The following is a 6952-nucleotide window of genomic DNA, read 5'->3' as shown; positions in this document are numbered from 1 at the left end:
TGTTGTTCAAAAGTTTGAACAGCAAAAACACGCAAAAAGGTGTTGTTCAAAAGTTTGAACAGCAAAACACGGAAGAAAAGTGTTGTTCAAAAGTTTGAACAGCAAAAACACGCAACACAAGTGTTGTTCAAAAGTTTGAACAACAAAAAAAAAAAAAATTAAAAAAGAAAAAGAAAGAAAAGAAAATCAAATCAGCAATCATATTTACATATTTTACAATGAAGAAATAACTTTTATCATCATGAAGCTGCTGAGGGATTGCCCTCTTCAGCTAAAACTTGCATGGTGGGGTCCTCACGTATCTATTGGTAGAAAGATTCTCTGGTAAGTGGTTTTTGGTAGAGGCATACCTGATGCCCATTTGCATTAAATGAAGAACCAGACCCATTAATGGTGGCCAACGTAAGGGTGTCATTGTCATGTACTTTCTTTACTTTGTAAGGGCCTAGCCATCTAGTCTGAAGTTTTCCCGGGAAGTCTTGGAACCTGGAATCATATAGAAGTGCCCAGTTGCCCTCATGAAATGTCTTTTTCTTAATAAGGGCATCATGCCATTTAGCTCTTTGTTGTTGAATAAGTGCAACATGTTGTAGAGCTAATAGTTGAATTTCATCTAATTCGTTCATTTGCTGTAACATGTTAACTTGGGCTTCAGTTAAGTCCAGTCCTACCTCCTGGGCTATCCTTAGTGTTTGTATTTCAAATTCTATGGGGAAAATGGGTTCCTTACCAAATACCAGCTGATATGGAGAGTATCTAGTAGTGTTTCTCCAAGTTGTGCAATACGCCCACAAGGCCTCTAGCAGTCAAGCAATCCAGTCTCGTCTATGTGATGAGACTGTCTTCTTTAGAATGGGTTTGATAACCTTGTTGGTGCACTCCACCTGCCCATTTGCCTGCGGGTGATACGGAGAGGTAATTTTGTGTGTAATGTGATGATTTTTTAGTGTAGCAACAATCTTGTGACCCACGAATTGTGTCCCCCCATCAGTAATCACTTCTCTGGGTAAACCATACTGCAAAAAAAATTTGAAAAGAAATCTAATAACAATTTTCTCTGTTGCTCTTGGTAACGCTATTGCTTCCACCCACTTAGTTACGTGTTCTGTTGCAACAAATATATACAATTTCTGGTTGGATGATGGTTTGATCAGCCTAATGAAATCTAATGCCCAACGCTCAAAAGGTCCTATCACCAGCTGTGGATGCAGGTGCATTTCATCAGATTGACCAGGGCAACCCATCCTTTCGAAACTATCACATACCTGAACAAATTTCTTGGCATCCTTAAAAATAGTGGGCTAGTAGTAGCCCATTCGTAGAATTTTATGTCCAGTTCTGTGGTTTGCAAAGTGTCCACCGCAAGGTCCTTCATGGCAAGCTTTTAAGATGTCATAAATTTCGGCCTCCCTAATGCACCTGCGGATGTGCATATCAACCACTGTGTGGAAAAGATATCCTCCAATCCAGGAGAAATGAGTGTTGTGTTGGAAAATCAATTTCCTTTTTCTGGGTGTCAGATGTTTGGGAAATTTTCCCACTGCTAAGTAGTTCGCCACATCTGCATACCATGGTGTTTTTACAGCCACAACGAACAAATGTTCATCTAGGAACTGATCCTCCACCGCCAATGTATCGTTTGTTCTTGGTACTCGGGAGAGGAAGTCTTCCACAAGGTTCTCCTTCCTTGGTCGATCCCTTATAGTTATGTCAAATTCCTAAAAATGTAGTAACCAACATGTCACTCTTCCATTTGGGATAGGTTTGTTGGCTAAATAATTAATAATAGAGTGATTAGTATACAGAAAGACAAGATATCTAGTTATATAGTGTCTAAATTTGTTTATAGCGTAAATAATAGCTAGAAACTCTTTTTTTGTGACTGTATAGTTCAACTCAACAGGAGTTAGGTGTTTTCTGATGTAATATATAGCGTAGGGTTTCCTGTCTTCTTCTTGGCCAAGAACAGCTTCAATAGTTGTATCTCATGCATTTTATGATATCGGGAAAGGTATATCCCAGATAAATGGAAACTTGCCATTTATCTGGACTGTGACAATGGGGTTTCCCAGGTCTTCATATTTTACAAGTGTCTATTTGCCTAGTAATAAATCAGACAAATTCCCAAAAACATGGACAATTGGGGTTATTTTTGTTTTCCTCACAGACTTCTTTATACACAATTCTTTAATAGTTTTAGCATATATTGGAATGTCTTGAATAGCCTAGAGGAGGGGTATTTTTATACAGATATTCTTGAGTTCACCCAGAAGATCAAAATCAAGATATTCAATTGGTCGAGGTATTATCAATCTTTCTGGGAATGGGGGAGAAGAAGTTATGATTTGCTCGGGATCCTTCTACCTGACTGTATCTTCTCCCTACATTGTTTGTTGGCTATCTACAGTCAAAGGCTTATCTGGATATGTCTCTTTGGTTTCAGGTTGCAGATTTTTATCCTCATCTGGGGTAATTATGCGTCCAGATCTTAACTTAAGTTCATTACATTCTCTCGACTCAACTTCAGGGTCCAGACTCTCAATAATTTGTACTGACTGGATGGGTTTGTTGTTAGGATTTGGATTTGGTTGGGCTGGGAGTTGTGGCCATATATTAGATTGAGGATTTTGTTGCAATGCGTAAGGTGTTGGTAAGGTTGGTTGAGATGGAGGAATTGTTCTAGTAGGATAGTTTACTGATCATTGCCAATTTAGTTGCCAGTTCTAATTTTGCGAGGTAGAAGGGGACCATTGCGAGGGATAGGGATTACTCTGCCAAAATGGTGGAGGATAAGAGGAATTCGACCAATTTGATTGATTGGGCCATGATGGCATAAAAAAGGCTTGAGGTGGCCAATTAGAGAAGGGTGGTTGGTTCTGCCATGTTGCCCCTGGATACTGCTGAGAATTATATTGTGAGGAAGGAAAGAATGAAGAAAGGTCTATAGGCATACCTGTCGATCGTGCTTACCATTGATGGCGTTGGTTCATCACATATACTGGTTCCACTTCCTCCTCGGCTTCCTTGAAGACCGCTTTCAACCCAGGATGCGATGGACAACTTTCTGCAGCATGATCCTTAGTGCAAATGGCACATGTATGTATCTAGCAGACATTCTTTATAATGGTGTTTCTTCCTGCATCGTGGACAGAAAATAGCCAGGTTTTATTCTGCTTCGACCTATTTCTGTTTGGTTTTCATGATATCCAATTGTGTTGTCATGGTCCCTAAGATATCAATCTTGAAATCTTCAAGAAAATTACAAATTTCAACTCGTGTAATGCTTCCTTTTTAGGTTCTATTATCTCTAGTGATCGCATCACGCCCAGTTTGTTTTAGCCTTGTACTGCCTCTGTAACACCTGATACACAATTGTACAATATTGTTAAAATCCTCTTGATAAATATCCCCTTTCCCCATTAAGTTTAATGTTTCTACCCATTGGTCTTTCATACCTTTAATCATTGTGGTTTTAAGAACTTCAGGGGGTAGATTTTCATAAGGAGATCTTTGCAGATTATATTGAAAACATTCTACATATTCTTCAAGAGTCTCGTTAGTCTTAGCTACCATTTGAAAGATTTCATCCTTTAGTTCTCTACTTCGGCAAAAATCTTGGTATTTTTTCAGAAAGGCTGTTTTCATTTGTTCCCAGTCATTAATGGTACCTCCACCAAGCCTCATAAACCAATGCAGAGCTGCTCCCTTCAAAATAGAAGGAAACAACTTCAGTTTCTGGGGGTTAGTAGTGTAATCATAAACCCTACATAAAACATCGAATTCAAAAAGGAATGCATTGGGATCCTATGAAGTTAGCCCATGAAAGGTAGCAATATTCTGTAATGGGATGGCTTTCATGGGAGCATTGATAGTTGTATCAACAATAGGATATTGTAATGTAGAGGTTTGAGGCTGTCACTGATTATTGGCCATTTGGTCAAAAATATGCCAATACTCTTCAGGGATTTCCAGAGCTGGAGATTTGTTCCTGGGAGGGCTAGAAGAGACCTGTAAAATGATTTTAACAGCACTTCCTTGGTCCAGAATACTGGGGGTCCTCTATTCAACCACTGTTTGAGGAGATTTGGGTTCTGATAATTTAGTACTACCTGTTTCTCCTCCTTCACGGAGGTTGCAAGAATTCCCTTCTTGTAAAGGGCTAAATTGCCAATTTTCAGTATTCTGAAAACTTTGTTCAGACCCTTTAGTTATGCTGTGAATCTCAGCGTCAGCTACAGATGGTGATCCTGCGGCCTGAAGGGTTACAGTAGGATTTCTTGTGGAAATGATTTGGGGTCCTATTGATGACTGAGACTCAGCTTTTCTTATGATTTCGTCAATGAAGGTTGATCGTCCAAGGGTCATCAGTCCCTTGGATTTTTTGGATTTGGATGGAGGAATTATATTTTTTCTACTCTTTTCTTCATATTCATTCATAAAAAAATAAAAACATTCATTTCTATTTGAATTCCTACGCAATTTTTGTTGAAAAGTGGGCAAAGGTGCAAGCACTTTACTTACTCGTACGTAGGTTCTTACCTTCCATTTTTAATACCCAATTCTTTCACAGCAAATAAACATCAAATTTCTATTTCTACTTTCAATTCCTACCTAATTGTGCTGAAAAGTGGGCGAGGGAGCAAGCACTTTACTTACTCGTACGCAGGTTCTTACCTTCCATTTTTAATACCTAATTCTTTCCCAGCAACAACTATCAAACATACATCACTCTTTTGTGAAATGGAAACACTCTCCCTGGCAATGGCGCCAAAATGTTGGGTGCTATAAGGTGTCTTTAAAAACTCCTAATTGCCTCACATTAATCATCAACCTGGGTACGTTTTTCTCTTCCAAGTGTGTACACAATATGCGCAAATGCTATATCTATGGAGAGTAATGATTTGAGATAAATTATTAAATTCAATACAAGAGTAAATGGATTAAATCATAAATCTCAAGCTTGTAACTTCAGGGAAAATAATCTGTCATAGCATCAAAACTCAACCTTAATCAGAACCAAGACTCAATCTTAATCAAGAGACTCTAATTGCAATCACATCAACTGAGTGCATTGTAGCAATAACAGAGCTCTTCTAGCTGATTCTAAGCTACTGCGGAGGAATAAAGTATCCAATCCAATCAATAACACTTCTATCTTTTAATGAACTAGAAATAACTCTCCCCTAGTGACTAATTCAATCCACAACATAAGTAAATGAAATCGATTGGCAGAATTAACAAGTAATGAAATACATGCACAAATTCCACACCAATGAAAGTAAATCATCCGTAAAACTATAAAGTAGAGTAAATAAACTTGCGGTAAAGGAAAAGTAAAAACACAGGGAACAACAGTGGAATCCACCAGTGACCGAGCCTGAGCCGCTAGCGAATATTGCTTAACTACTCCAAAATATCACGAGTGAACAACAACTCAACTCATGTATTAATCATCAAATTCAAATGTCATTACAATGCGCTATCTTCTCCAATATTACTCTCATATATTAAAAATTACTCCCTCAAAAGGGCGAGAAGTTCCCTTTTATAATCAAGAAGTAAAAGAGATAAATGTGATTCCTCAACATCAGGAGATCCTGAGGAATTCACAACTAAATGCTATTATCAGAAAACATTCCAACTTGCGTTGATCCTCTTGATTTATTCCTTGATTCGTCCACATAAGACGTGCTCCTTTTCCTCTGTTTAGCATTTGTTGTTCAATCTTTTGAACAGCAGTTGTTCCTTTTGCCAATTTCAGCATAAAGACAATGAAAGTTAGCTTTCCTTAGTCGAACCGTATCAAAAGCAATTTTATTCATTTCTCATCGAATTTTTATCAACATCTTACTATATCAGGGCACAAATGCATAAAAAAGAAGGAAAAAGATAGCGTAATCAAAAGCAAACTTATACCCATTGTACGGCCCAACATACTCCCCTGCTTACCTTGTTTCATGTCCTCATGAAAAACAAGTAGTTCCTATGTAGTGCAGTTCGAGAGTAAGCTGGAAAACCTGTTTCTTTTTTAGACCTAAAACCATGTTGTTGTATCAAACTGGCAAAGGTTGTTTCTTCCTGTCCTTCAGGCAACTCATAGTCGAAACGATATCCTTCAGGAGGTTACCAAATAATAGGGCTCCTGTATTGACATCCCAACCAATACGGTCCTTCTCTTAGGATAATATTTTTGTATGTGACCAAACGGCCTGCAGCAACTTTGAAGTTCCTGTAGTTAAGTGGTTCTCTTTTCTTGACACTATTAGTTGAGATTGTCCATCTTATCTTGGATGCAATCAAGGACTTTTTCTAAATGGAGAGGAAATATGCCCTTCTTGATTGCACGATTTACTAATGTATAGGTCCCAAAGTCTTAATTACGCCCTCTTGTGTCATAAGCCTTTTGTGTTTAATAAACAATTGCAAAGGGTGAGTAGGCTCGCTTCTTACCCATAAATCCATTTCATGTTCTTTTCTCTAGAAAGAGTTATAAGCCTTAAACCACTTAAGTTGATTAACTACGAAGGAAATAAAAGCTTGAAACTGAACGTCCCTAACAAAAGGGCTAGGATTATTATCTACCACTTCTTCTAATACAAAATTATGTAAATAAAATTCACAAAGAAGTCGCTGAACTTTTACCCCATGTTCTTTACAACAACTTATAAAGTCTTCAATTGTTTTTAATTCTCTTGGTTTTCCGACCTTTACGGATTTAATCTTCAATAATAAGTATCTTTCCAATAGAAACAGGGCATAGTTCGTAGTAGGAGACCTGCAAGATAAGACATCCGAATATAGCAAGCAAATGGTGTCAATATGATCCATGACCTTGTCCAGCTTAGTCTTCACCTTCTTCAGCCTTACTTCCACCCGTATAAACCTAGCAAAAGTTTCATCCTCTGTTATAGTCAACTATATGAATTGCTTTTGCAACTCCTGATAATTTTGC

The sequence above is a fragment of the Pinus tabuliformis genome, chromosome 2_1 (assembly GCF_031772625.1).
Source record: "Pinus tabuliformis cultivar Carrire ecotype Pingquan chromosome 2_1, CPIR1, whole genome shotgun sequence".
Lineage (NCBI taxonomy): Eukaryota > Viridiplantae > Streptophyta > Pinopsida > Pinales > Pinaceae > Pinus > Pinus tabuliformis.
This window is presented reverse-complemented; position numbering follows the sequence as displayed.